The 14,964-nt window shown below is 43.1% G+C and overlaps 1 protein-coding gene across 10 annotated transcripts in view; it reads right to left on the bottom strand.

Annotated features, from left to right (window-relative positions):
* FHIT (fragile histidine triad diadenosine triphosphatase) overlaps window positions 1–14,964 on the bottom strand; it is a 1,568,898-nt gene that overhangs the window by 468,722 nt on the left and 1,085,212 nt on the right.

The raw sequence follows: 14,964 nt of genomic DNA, 5'->3' as shown, positions 1-14,964 counted from the left end.
TCCACACAGTCAAAGGCTTTGGCATAGCCAATAAAGCAGAAATAGATGTTTTTCTGGAACTCTCTTGCTTTTCCATGATCCAGCGGATGTTGGAAATTTGATCTCTGGTTCCTCTGCCTTTTCTAAAACCAGCTTGAACATCAGGAAGTTCACGGTTCACATGTTACTTAAGCCTGGCTTGGAGAATTTTGAGCATTACTTTACTAGCATGTGAGATGAGTGCAACTGTGCGGTAGTTTGAGCATTCTTCGGCATTGCCTGTCTTTGGGATTGGAATGAAAACTGATCTTTTCCTACTTGTTGTAGGGCTCTGTATCTCTCAGCTGCCTTCCTAACATGAATTTTATGATATATGTTTCATCTTTAGCCTTCTTTTAGATGGGAAACTGTCTAGAGAAGAAATAACAGTTTTTAAGAGAAGTCTGGATCAGAATCCAGGACTAGCTTCAGAGCTAGTACCTTCGGCCACTATATTATATTTCTCTCCATTGACTGCTGAAAATACATCTCACAGATAAACTTACTCACCAATATATTCCTAAGCTAGAATGGTCCCCTGTGGTTCCTTGGCTATTAGGAAACCAGAATTATAATTGGAATTTTCAGCGAAAGTAAATAACTAAACCACAAGTTTCTATAAGGTCTCTCCTATGAGGGAAAGACTCAGGCTCACAACAAAACTGGTCACAGTTTAATAGGGTGAAGGACGCTCTGTCCTTAATTGTGGGACACAGAACTTCAAAAAATCTACAAAAAGCCTCAGGTTCCTATGCAGTCCTTCTGGTTTTTGATAAGATCCCTTTAGCCTGAGTCAGGACTAAATATCAGAGTAGAAATTTCTGCAGAAGACACAGGACAGGAGTTATCTCTCGTACTTTCCACATGGCCTCTACAAGTGAGCATTATAACCCCACATGGAAATGGAGGGTGGGCCAGGTCAAGCAACATGTCCAAACTCAGCCAGGGCATACAAAACAGAGCTGGGATCTCAGCCCAGCTCCAAAACGCAGTTCCTTTTCTGTGGCAACACATGTTGCTGGGTTACTTCCAGAGGCTGGGGAAGGGAGGGTCTGCTTTTACCACGCTCAAGTTCTTGAATTCACCTTAGGCCTCTTCTCATATGACAAGCCTACATGACCCTCTGGAGCCTTCAGGGCCGCTAGTGGCCCATAACCTCTGCCACCACCTTCCCCCCGACCGCCCACCATCACATTCAATCTGATCTCTTCGTGTTCACAGTGTCTCTTTCAGTTCTTACCAGACTCCATGCCTCTTCCTTGTTCATATGTCCTCCTGTCTATAACTCTTTCCCACCCGTCACCACCACACTGCTAACTCCTACCCATCCTGCAAAACTCCAACAAGGAAGCCTCCTTGTCATCCCAGGCCTGTTTCCTAAGCTCCAGAGCAGCTCTGCATCCTAGGTGTTACTGCTAGTGGGACCAGGCAATTTCTTGGTGTGGGGTCTATCCTGTCCAGTGTGGAAAGTTAGCCTGCCAATATAGGAGACATGAGAGACGTGGGTTTGATCCCTAGGTCAGGAAGATCACCCAGAGAAGAAAATGGTTGGAAACCCACTTCAGTATTCTTGCCTGGAGAATGCCATGGACTGAGGAGCCTGGTGGGCTACAGTCCATAGGGCTGTGAAGAGTCGGACATGAATGAAGCAACTTAGTACTCACAGAAAGTTAGCAGTATTCACAAGATGCTAGAAGCACACACCTTTCAGTTTTAACCACCAAAGAAGTCTCCAGACATTGTCAAAGGACCCTGGGAAGCCAAGTCACTTCCAGCTGAGAGCTTGCCTCACCTACAGAGCATTGACCTGCACTTGATTATGTGGTTATTTGACACCAGTGCATCCCCATGTTATGTGCTAACATTACCATTTCATGATTTGACAGTGAGTCCCATGAAGGCATGGAAAGTGTTGGCATTTGTTTACCCTTATCCACCCACTGTTCAGGGCAGTACCTGGTTCAAGTGGGATTCCAAGAAAAAACAAAGACTTTTTGAATTTGTACCTAGTCAATTATCATATACTTAAGTCAAAAATTACTGGACAATTGCTGGGCTTCTCTGGTGGTTCAGTGATAAAGAATCCACCTGCCAACCCAGGAGACACGGGTTCAATTGCTGGTGCAGAAGGATCTCACATGTCGAGGAGCAAGTACGTCCACACACCACACCTATTGAGGCTGTGCTCTAGAGCCCAGGAACCGCAGCTGCTGAAGCCTGCAAGCCCGAGACCCCTTGTTGCTCTGCAGTGAGAGAGGTCACCCGTGCACCACAATTAGAGTAGCCCCCACTCGCCACTACTGGAGGAAAGCAGGAACAAAGATCCAGCAGAGCCAAAATAAAATAACTAAAATTACAATAAAAACATTTTTAAATGACTGGACAATAGCTGAAGCTTTCTGGAACAGGAAAATAATGCTCCCATATTTGGGCTCTGGGCAGGATGGATATTAGCCAAATGAATATCAGGAGAACTTCCTGCTGAAGGAGTGGGTTGAGGTTATTAACAGGGCTCCTGATGGCACATGAAGATTACAGAATGACCTCCCACCAAAACCTCAGTGGCCTCCTGATTAAAACAAGAGCCTGTTCTGTGCCAAGTGTTCCCATGCAGCCATGGCACCGCTCGGACAGCGTATGGCACACCACACCAACTTGAAAGCACACACCACAACCTGGCATCTCTGCCTCACCATCCCTTGCCTCCCTGATGGAAATGAGGAAATAACATAACCTCAGCTGACAGGTTTATTAAGACACAGAAGACATTACAAAAGCCCTTTGACATTATAATCTCTAACGCAGTCAGGGAGAGATGCAGACTTGCCATCATTATTGAAAGTAATTGGTTAAAAAAAAAAAAAAACAGAAAAGGAGAGCATTCCTATAAAGCTGTCAAGTTCATTATCTGGTCTACAGGTGTGTTCAGGGATCTTGACTCTGCCTCTGACAGCGTTCGCCAGCCCTGCACGCATGATCTCCTGCCACCAGTCTATACCCCTGCTCTGGGGTAGTTGCAGGGCACACTGCTGGCAGAATTCTGTCTTCACCAAAGTTTCTCTTTGACCAATTACATTGCCATGCTGATTTAACTCTTGAGACGCCCCTATTGCTCTGCCGTGTTGACACTTCAAACACCAATTTTCTAGGACAAATAACCCAGATTAAAACAACCCAGGAGTTTGAAATGCCACACAGGGTCACAAAGCAAAAGCAAGTTTTATTCAGATTGAATTTAAGTGCTTAGCAAGTTTAGATTAGTGATCAGAAACCCATTTGGTGATCAGAAACCCATATATTTTCAAGAGTCAGGCGGATAACCCATGAGTTAATTAAGCCAGATGGAAGTGAGAGAGGAGTGGCGGGGACTATGAGACAAGGGAAGGCAGATGACGAGCTCAGTGTTACTAGGAAACCCTGCTGTTTCAGGCAGGCTGATGACGCTCCTGACCTGAGCCGAGGACCACCTCATGCAGAACACGTGCTCGCCTAGTCTTGGCTGAGTGAATGAATTCCTGTCTGAGGGTCCACCCTGTTATTTCCAAGCCCTGCACTTCATCACCAGAGAAGGCAATGGCAACCCACTCCAGTGTTCTTGCCTGGAGAATCCCAGGGACGGCAGAGCCTGGTGGGCTGCCATCTACGGGGTTGCACAGAGTCGGACACGAGTGAAGTGACTTAGCAGCAGCAGCAGCAGCGCTCCATCACCAGAACACTTTTCATGTGCCCACTGACTCACTGAGTGCTGGCAATCTCCAGTGCCTTTAGCACAACCGTTGAACTTACTTAAGAATTTAAAAAATGAAACCAAAGGGTGAGTGGGAGCCACTGAGGTGTGTAGGGGACACCATTAATGTTACTTCCAGAAATTCAAAGTGCATATAGCTCATTGTCATGAGTGATTTTATTTCTAACTGGTTATAGGTGGGCATTACTCAGAATAATAAAAGAGACCATACAGTTTTGCAAAAGACTCAGTAGCTTGTCAGGTCTACAAAAATGAAGACAAAGGATATCACATGAGATTATGTTTTGCTCAGATAAGGGAAGGAAAAAAAGCACTCCTACACTCTCCTTCTCTCCTTAGAGATACTCACTTTTTCCTCACCATTTACTACTCACAAGGACTAAAATACAAATATAAATATAAATATGCTCAGAAACCATAAAATGTATGTTGGAAAAAATTTTCAAACAGTACAGAATAGCATAATAAGAAAAATATAGACTCCACACTACTCAGAGGTGGCCTTGGTGCACAATTTCAGGGTGTGTATGATGTAAACTGGGCTTCCCTGGTGGCTTAGTGGTAAAGAATCCCCATGCCAAGCAGGAGATGCAAGTTTGACCCCTGGGTCAGGAAGATCCCCTGGAGAAGGAAATGGCAACCCACTCTAGTATTCTTGCCTGAGAAATCCCATGAACAGAGGAGCCAGGACATGACTTTAGCAACAAAACAACAACAGCAAATGACATAAACAGGATCAGACACACACAGAGCAACTACTTTTTCTTCAACGTCTTGGGCATCTCTCTATGTCTATAAATACATATCTACTTTGCTCTTCTTACATACTGCTTAGTAGAAACCCACATTACAAGTATCTGAGGTCCATTTAGGGCTTCCCAGGTGGTGCTAGTGGTACAGAACTCGCCTGCTAACAGACTTGGTTCAATCCCTGGGTCAGGAAGATCCCTGCAGGAGGACATATCAACCCACTCCAGTATTCTTGCCTGGAGAATTCCATGGACAGAGGAGCCTGGTGGGATATAGTCCGTGGGGTAGCAGAGAGTCAGATACGACTGAAGTGACTTAGGATGCACACAAGCAAGGTCTATTTATCTCTATACTCATCACGGGAAGTCTTCTATAATATGCGCTTTTTCTTATCCCTCCAGTATTATGATACTTAAATCATCAGAATCAAACAGCAGTGGCTGTCATTGTCTGGTTTTGGTCGTAAAGATTTGATTTTACTTAATTTGGGCTGATTGAAAAAAAAAACAAAAACAACTTAGAAATGCCAGTGTACGAGGCGATGAGGAGAGGCATGAGGAATGAGGAGCATCCCGCAGGAGTGTAAGGAAGGAGAAGAGGATTCCTGAGGAAGGGTTTGGAGGGTGAGTTACAAATTTGAAAGGTTCAGACTTCATGCCAATTATTCCAAGGTACACATTGACTACTTTACATACATTATGTAAGAACTGGAAAGTATACTCATCTTTGGTTTCTATTTCAAGTTTGCAGGGATACTTGTCCACAGGGTTAGGATTTAGCACTGCAGATGGTGACTGCAGCCATGAAATTAAAAGACGCTTACTCCTTGGAAGAAAAGTTATGACCAACCTAGATAGCATATTCAAAAGCAGAGACATTACTTTGCCAACAAAGGTCCGTCTAGTCAAGGCTATGGTTTTTCCAGCGGTCACGTATGAATGTGAGAATTGGACTGTGAAGAAAGCTGAGCGCAGAAGAATTGATGCTTTTGAACTGTGGTGTTGGAGAAGACTCTTCAGAGTCCCTTGGACTGCAAGGAGATTCAACCAGTCCATTCTGAAGGAGATCAGTCCTGGGATTTCTTTGGAAGGAACGATGCTAAAGCTGAAACTCCAGTACTTTGGCCACCTCATGCGAAGAGTTGACTCATTGGAAAAGAGTCTGATGCTGGGAGGGATTAGGGGCAGGAGGAGAAGGGGACAACAGAGGATGAGATGGCTGGATGGCATCACGGACTCGATGGACGTGAGTCTGAGTGAACTCTGGGAGTTGGTGATGGACAGGGAGGCCTGGCGTGCTGCAATTCATGGGGTCGCAAAGAGTCGGATACGACTGAGCGACTGAATTGAACTGACTGATTGAAGCACTGCCCACGGCCTATGTCATTATTTAATCCCCATTCTTACCCTCAGAGTAAGGTAGTATTACTCGCCCCAATATAAAGAAGAGGAAATTAAGGCTCACAGTTACACAAAGATTGGTGAAGCAGCAAAGCTGAACCCAAGCCATCAACCTCAAGACCCTGAACTCAACAAGCATCGCATTTTAGCTCTTCAAAAGCCAGAGATGTCTGGACAGAAAGGAAAAAAAAAAGAAACTGTGAGCCTTCATGTCTTGGGTTTTTTCCTCTAAATGTAAAAACAATGCAAAACATACTTTTGTTTTCCTTTTGCCTAAGTAAATTTCCATTTTATTTGGCTAGGGATAGTGAGGATAGTGGCTTAAGGCAGTGCCTTATCAGCTTTAATTAACAACAAAGATTTTTCAAAGGGGTGAGAAGCAGAGAGGAAAAGCAGGAAGATCTGTGAAAATGATTTGTCCCTAAGAGAGGAGAGGTGACTTGTGTCAGTGTGGCCAAGAGTCCAGCACTTTACTCACGCTCCTGAGAGACCACCTGCAGCTCTTGTGATACAAACACACCCATGAGTTAGTCCTGCCTAGGAGACTCCCCTCCCACCCCAGTTTACTCACATGTGGGAGCCTTCACTTGTGCCAGAGTGCTTCTTCTTCTTTCGAAAAGAGTTCTGCTTTTCCTTTCTGCCTCCACTCCCTATCCTATAACCTACTCAATGTTAGTCTTAATACTAACATGAAAATATCTAAGTAATTTGTGATGGTCACCCTTACTATAAACCCCATATGTGTCTACAGCTCCTGGAACAATATCAGTACAGGCTCAATAAATATTTGTTGAATGAGAAAATATGCTATTTACTACTCTGAAACGTCTCTTTTGGTGTTCTGATAGGCATTCTAAATCAAAGTGTGTGTATCTCTGTACATACAAATATATATATATATATAATATTACATACATATGCATACATGTATGTTTATATTTTGAAATGTGTCTGTTTATCATCAATAAATACTTTTATTATTATTTTTATTATTATCACCAGCATCATCAGTAATACTTGTAATCCAACAAACATCAATGAATTGAATTAGAAGCATAGAACTCACAGGTTACTTGGACATCACAATAACTTTGAAGGAGGACAGTGGTTAATTTGCAGGTAACAATATTGCGTTATTTAGAAATAAAATGTTCGATTGTCATGGACTTCATGGAAAATCTATCTCCTGCTGCTTTTTCTACTATGAAAATGAAGATTTTCTCAGAGTTCTACTTTAGCTATTAACATTTATTGAAATTTAAATTTATAATCAGATCTTGCTGAACTGACCAAGTCCCTATGGTTAACCAGTAATTTATTTCCCATTTGGTAATCACAGTGACAGAGGCTCCAAAAATCCCTAGTCAGCACTCACTGGCATTCAACAGGGAAAGAACTGGCAATAAACACTTGAGAATCCTCTTTCAGAAGAATGAATGAAACAGAAGACAGGCTTCATGTCTCCAGAGAGTCATCTTCCACCCCTTCTCTATGACCATTAGGCTGATGGAATGAATCAAACACATGGAATAGATTTCACCCTTCATTTTCAAGTACATTATCTACTAACAGTTTTCATGAGCACTCTGATTATGCAAGGCTCTTGTCAGTGGGTCCCTGCCAATGCTAACCATCAAGCTAATGACCTGTGCTTGCCAGCTCCAAGGTGAAGGACCACTTTCGGGCATATCTCGCCAGAACTCAAAGAGGAATCATCTCTCCAAATGATCTCAGAGTAGCAGGTATCCACTGCCTTACTGCCAGAGGTTGCCTGAGCTCAGAGTGGGGGCATTAAGGGAGGGGGAGAGAGAATCTACTAATTCATAGTGGTTTAGATCACTGGCTTTACTTTCATGGATGATAAAATAAAAAAGGAAGAGCCTTCACTTTGGAAGGTGAGACTGAGGACTGTAGCATGCATTTCATCCATGTCATTATTTTTATGCTGGGCAACGAAATATATCCTGTGACTTGTCAATGGCATCACACAGTGAAGCTGAGAGGTTGTAGGTTATTTCTATAATGATTGATACTTTCTGCCACAGCAGTCCAGCCCCTGCAGATTCTTCCTTTCCTCCTTTGCTCTGGTGAATCATGTTTAAAGTTGGGTGAAAGAGCTGTAAACCCCAGCAGACATCAAACCTTAACCACTGACTTGACCATAGCAGGATGTGTGATGCTATTCTCTGCCTAACTTCAAGCACCTTCAGGAGCACTTGAAGCACAGAAGGTTTTTTGAAAATGGGGTAAAAGGTGCATGGATGACCCACATTGTCACTGGCGTCTCTTCAGCCAATCACAAAAACTGCTTTGGGTCAGCACTCTTCCTCAGCTAATGGAAAGATTGCCTAAAATCCTGAGAACCAGAGTCACGGGAAAATGTGCAGACAAGTCAGTCCGTGACTTTCCCTGCCCCTGTTCTTTCCATTTTACAAATCTAAATCCAAAGACCACAGGGATTCTAATGAAATGGAATGTGCACGAAGAACCTCAAAAGTCCTTGTGGGGTACTATAATACCCTTAAAAACAGTGTGATCATTTGGGGCCTCCCAAACAATGTAAAAATAAACAAGCATTGTGTATAGGGAAAGAAAGATGGATAAAAGCTGCAAAGTATGTTTTCTGTTTCATAAAATTCACATACAGCATTCTTTGCTTCAGTGGATGGCAAGGCAAAGTGTAACAAAAACCTAAAACCTTTTTTGGGGGAGTAATCACTTTTTAAAAACTGACAAACTATAAGCCAAATTGAGATAATTTTTCTTACTCCAAAGAGAAAAGAAAAGTATTAAGTCCCTTATAACATCACTATCCATGTTCTCCCATCAAAGGTTAAGATAATCCTCAGTATATTTCAGGAAAGTAATGTCTCAAATCAATAAAGGGTCAAAGACAGTAGGGGCTCTTACAGATCTTTAGGACACAAAAGCCCTCTGGGGAGGAGAAACTAGGTTGCCTCCTGATATTCAGCAGAAATATTTAAGCTGTTAGAAGAACGTGGATCCACATGGCCACTCACACTTCAGTGTAAAAATGCAGCAGAGGGAAAACATAATCCCCAGGAGGCAAAATGAAGAATAAAAATGCTAACAGCAATAACCTGTAGTATTAATCTGTAAATCTGCTTCAAGAAGCAAGAAAATAAAATGAAGTAGCACAAACACCAGAAATTGTAATGCTACACTGAATAGACATGCTCTGTTTCTGATTATCCAGCATTGATCCATCTATCAGCAGTCATTCCCTTGGCGAAAATCATATTTTGTTTACTCTTCATTCATACAATCTGAGAGGGGGACTTCCAAGCACAAGTACAAGATCAGAGAGAAACATGTGCTCCTCTGACTTCATCCCCCCTATAAGAGATGGTCTAACAGATCGTGTTGAAGCTATTAGAAGAGAGGTTTCCTTGATGATGGTTTAACATGATAGTTGGAGGTAGACAGGGTGACAGCTAGGCCTATAGACAGGTGACCATTTTTGTTGTCATAAAGCAAAAACTTTCAGAGAATAAAGGTGTCACACAAGAAAGTGGAGTTGAGAGGTGGTGACAGATTGTTTTTATTTTGTTTCCTTGCTAAGACATGTGTGACACTTTTGGGACTCCATGGACTGTAGTCAGCCAGACTCCTCTGTCCATGAGATTTCCCAGGAAAGAATACTGGAGAGGGCTGCCATTTCCTTCTCCAGGGGATCTTCCCAACCCAGGGATCCAACCCACATCTCCTGCATTGTTAGGTGGATCCTTTCTTGACTGGGCACCATGATAACATATGAGTCCCTAAATACAACCATGAATGAAGCTAGGTGTCCTTGGTACTTGAAATGATAACTTCTCTTGTTGGTCTAGGTAACTTTTCTGTTTCTATCACTTTCAAGTGATAATCCATTTCGCACGAGGGAAAATGTGGGGATGTTCTTCACAAGAACAAGCCTCACCGAAAGCACCATGTCCCGCTCATCGGTATACCCCCAACCCTTAGAATAATAACTGATAGGAGAAGACTGTGTAACTGTTCAATGAATAGAGAATTTTTAAAAACATGAATCTTTGTTGACTCAACAATTATTTCCCAAGTTCACAGTTTCAAAAAAAAAGCAATGAAACATAAAACTAATTTCAACAAAGTCCCAGAAAGATCAAACACTGGACAAAAACACATTCTCCCATATATGACTCACAACAAATTATTACTTCCACAGAGTACCAATTTTTGATAGATATTAATGAATGGATAATCTACATACCAGAGAAACCCAGTAAGACAGTAGGCACTGGAGCAGCTGTGAGGAGATATCCCACATCCAAGAGCAAAGGAGAAGCCCCAGCAAGACGTTAGGAAGGGTGAATTCATGTTTAGAATCAAACTCCATTCCTGCCAGAGACACTCAGAGGGCTCAAACAACCCTTGTGCACCCCAGGACCCAGGGACCCCACAGAGACAGAGAGAACTGTGTTTGAGCATCTCCTGTGGAGGTACAGGTTGGCGGTGGTCTGCAGCAGGGGCAGGGGCTTTGGGTGCAGCAGATTTGGGTACAGGATAAGCTCTCTTGGAGGAGGTTGCCATTAACCCCACTATTGAGCTGCCAGAACTTACACAGGACTGGGAAATGGACTCTTGGAGGGCACAGACAGAACCTTGTGCACCAGGACCCAGGAGAAAGGAGCAGTGACCCCACAGGAGACTGTCCCAGATTGCCTGCGGGTGTCCCGGAGTCTCCGGCAGAGGCGTGGGTCGGTGGTGGCCTGCCGCCGGGTTCGGGGCACTGAGTGTAGCAGTGCATGCATGGGATCTTTTGAGGGAGTCACCATTATCTTCATTACCTGCCATAGTTTGGCCCCAGGTAAATAGCTGGGAGGGAACACAGTTCCACCCATCAACAGAAAATTAGATTAAGATTTACTGAGCCCCGCCCAGTTTCCCCCTCAGTCAATCTATCCCATTAGGAAGCTTCCATAAGCCTCTTATCCTTCTCCATCAGAGGGCAGACAGACTGAAAACCACAAGCACAGAAAACAAACCAATCTAATCAAATGGATCACAGCCTTATCTAACTCAATGAATCTATGAGCATGCCATGTAGGGCCACCCAAGATGGACAGGTCATGGTGGAGAGTTCTGACAAAATGCGGTCTACTGGAGAAGGGAATGTCAAACCACTTCAATATTCTTGCCTTGAGAACCCCATGAACAGTATGAAAAGGCAAAAGATAGGACACTGAAAGATGAACTCCCCTTGTAGGTAGGTGCCTAATATGCTACTGGAGATCAGTGGAGAAACAACTCCAGAAAGAATGAAGAGATGGAGAAAAAGCAAAAACAACAGCCAGTTGTGGATGTGACTGGTGATAGAAGCAATGTCCAATGGTGTAAAGAGCAATATTGCATAAGAACCTGGAATGTTAGGTCTATGAATCAAGGCAAACTGAAAGTGGTCAAACAGGAGATGGCAAGAGTGAACATTGACATTCTAGGAATCAGCGAACTAAAATGGATGGGCATGGGTGAATTTAACTCAGATGACCGTTATACCTACTACTGCGGGCAGGAGTCCCTCAGAAGGAACGGAGTAACTGTCATGGTCAACAAAAGAGTGTGAAATGCAGTACTTGGATGCAGTCTCAAAAACGACAGAATGATCTCTGTTCATTTCCAAGAGAAACCATTCAATACCACGGTAATCCAAGTTTATGCCCTAACCAGTAATGCTGAAGAAGCTGAAGTTGAACATTTCTATGAAGACCTACAAGACCTTTTAGAACTAACACCCCAAAAAGATGTCCTTTTCATTATAGGGGACTAGAATGCGAAAGTAGGAAGTCAAGAAACGCCTGGAGTAACAGGCAAATTTGGCCTTGGAATATGGAATAAAGCAGGACAAAAACTAATAGAGTTTTACCAAGAGAATGCACTGGTCATAGCAAACACCCTCTTCCAACAACACAAGAGAAGACTCTACACATGGACATCACCAGATGGTCAACACCGAAATCACATTGATTACATTCTTTGCAACCAAAGATGGAAAAGCCCTATACAGTCAGCAAAAACAAGACCAGGAGCTGACTGTGGCTCAGATCAGGAACTCCTTATTGCCAAATTCAGACTTAAATTGAGGAAAGTAGGGAAAACCACTAGACCATTCAGGTATGACCTAAATCAAATCCCTTATGATTATACAGTGGAAGTGAGAAATAGATTTAAGGGCCTAGATCTGATAGATAGAGTGCCTGATGAACTATGGAATGAGGTTCGTGACATTGCACAGGAGAGACAGGGATCAAGACCATCCCCATGGAAAAGAAATGCAAAAAAAGCAAAATGGCTGTCTGGGGAGGCCTTACAAATCGCTATGAAAAGAAGAGAGGTGAAAAGCAAAGGAGAAAACGAAAGATATAAACGTCTGAATGCAGAGTTCCAGAGAATAGCAAGAAGAGATAAGAAAGCCTTCCATAGACATCAGTGCAAAGAAATAGAGAAAAACAACAGAATGGGCAAGACTAGAGATCTCTTCAAGAAAATCAGAGATAACAAGGGAACATTTCATGCAAAGATGGGCTCAATAAAGGGCAGAAATGGTATGGACCTGACAGAAGCAGAAGATATTAAGAAGAGGTGGCAAGAATACACAGAAGAACTGTACAAAAAAGATCGTCATGACCCAGATAATCACGATGGTGTGATCATTCACCTAGAGCCAGACATTCTGGAATGTGAAATCAAGTGGGTCTTATGAAGCACCATTGCAAACAAAGCTAGTGGAGGTGATGGAATTCCAGTTGAGCTATTTCAAATCCTGAAAGATATGCTGTGAAAGTGCTGCACTCAGTGTGCCAGCAAATTTGGAAAACTCAGCAGTGGCCACAGGACTGGAACAGGTCAGTTATTATTCCAATCCCAAAGAAAGGCAATGCCAAAGAATGCTCAGACTACCCTACAACTGCACTCATCTCACATGCTGGTAAAGTAATGCTCAAAATTCTCCAAGCCAGGCTTCAACAATGCATGATCCATGAACTTCCAGATGTTCCAGCTGGTTTCAGAAAAGGCAGAGGAACCAGAGATCAAATTGCCAACATCTGCTGGATCATCAAAAAAAGCAAGAGTTCCAGAAAAACATCTATTTCTGCTTTATTGACTATGCCAAAGCCTTTGACTGTGTGGATCACAATAAACTGTGGAAAATTCTTCAAGAGATGGGAATACCAGACCACCTGATCTGCCTCTTGAGATATCTGTATGCAGGTGAGGAAGCAACAGTTAGAACTGGACATGGAACAAAAGACGGGTTCCAAATAGGAAAAGGAGTATGTCAAGGCTGTATATTGTCACCCTGTTTATTTAACTTATAAGCAGAGAACATCATGAGAAATCCTGGGCTGGATGAAGCACAAGCTGGAATCAAGATTGCTGGGAGAAATATCAATAACCTCAGATATGCAGATGACACCACCCTTATGGCAGAAAGTGAAGAACTAAAGAGCCTCTTGATGGAAGTGAAAGAGGAGAGTGAAAAAGTTGGCTTAAAGCTCAACATTCAGAAAACAAATATCGTGTCATCTGGTCCCATCACTTCATGGGAAATACATGGGGAAACAACGGAAACAGTAACAGACTTTATTTTCTTGGGCTCCAAAATCACTGCAGCCGTGAATTAAAAGACGCTTGCTCCCTGGAAGAAAAGTTATGACCAACCTAGACAGCACGCTAAAAAGCAGAGACATTACTTTGCCAAAAAAGGTCCATCAATCAAAGCTATGGTTTTTCCAGTAGTCACGTATGGAGGTGAGAGTTGGACTATAAGGAAAGCTGGGCACCGAAGAATTGATGCTTTTGAACTGTGGTGTTGGAGAAGACTCTTGAGAGTCCCTTGGACTGCAAGGAGATCCAACCAGTCCATCCTAAAGGAGATCAGTCCTGAATATTCATTGGAAGAACTGATGCTGAAACTGAAACTCCAATACTTTAGCTACCTGATGAGAAGCACTGACTTTTTTGAAAAGATCTTGATGCTGGGAAAGACTGAAGGCAGAAGGAGAAGGGACGATAGAGGATGGGATGGTTGGATGGCATCACCGATTCAATGGACATGAGTTTGAGTAAACTTCAAGAGCTGGTGATGGATTGGGAAGCCTGTGTGCTGCAGTCCATGGGGTCACAAAGTATTGGACATGACTGAGCGACTGAACTGACGAACAGCAGCTACACAAACTCTGTGGTAGGATCAAGTAGCCAGTGCCTGGACACCAAGACAAAGTTGGTGTGAGATGGGAAAGAAAGGCTGGGATTAAGACCTTCTAGGATGCTTCAGGACAGAGGTCGTTATCCTGGGAGTGATAACAAGGATTCAATTTCTTTATTAAAGAAAAAAAAAACTGGTTAAATTCAACACATTTTCTGTACAGCTAACCAACATTTCAATAGAACTGACATAGAAAGTTCCGCCTCATGTTCTCTTTGCTCCACCTTAATTATCTAAGTCCCTTACATACAAAATAAGCTTCCTTCTGAGAGTGCATGTGTAAGTCCAATCTGTTTGCAAGTCCAAAAAAATTAGTCTAGGCACTCAACTCTGTGCTGTGCTAAGTCATGTCAGTCATGTCCAACTCTCTGTGACCCCGTGAAGCGTATTCTGCCAGAGTCCTCTGTCCATGGGCTTCTCCAGGAAAGAATACTGGTTGCCTGCCCTCCTCCAGGGGATCTTCCTGATCCAGGGATCAAACCCACACCTCTAATGTCTCCTGCACTGGTAGGTGGATTCTTTACAACTAGCACCACCTCAGAAGCCCAAGTACCCAACTAACTGTACTGTAATAGGCTTATAATACTTTTCACAGAAATAACACATAAAAAGCAAACACAAAAAATAAAGAAAACACTTTTAGTTGTACAATATATCACCTTGAACAATACAGGATAGCAGCTGGCACGCAGGGGCTGACACTGAGTGAACAGGGAAGAAGTTACTCACCGGAGGAGGGAAAGAGGTGGGAGATGGTAGAGCTGAAGGACCACTGCCTATGCTTTTGGTATCACACAGAAGAA

This window comes from Ovis aries, chromosome 19 (genome assembly GCF_016772045.2).
Source record: "Ovis aries strain OAR_USU_Benz2616 breed Rambouillet chromosome 19, ARS-UI_Ramb_v3.0, whole genome shotgun sequence".
Classification (NCBI taxonomy): Eukaryota; Metazoa; Chordata; class Mammalia; order Artiodactyla; family Bovidae; genus Ovis; species Ovis aries.
This window is presented reverse-complemented; position numbering and strand designations above follow the sequence as displayed.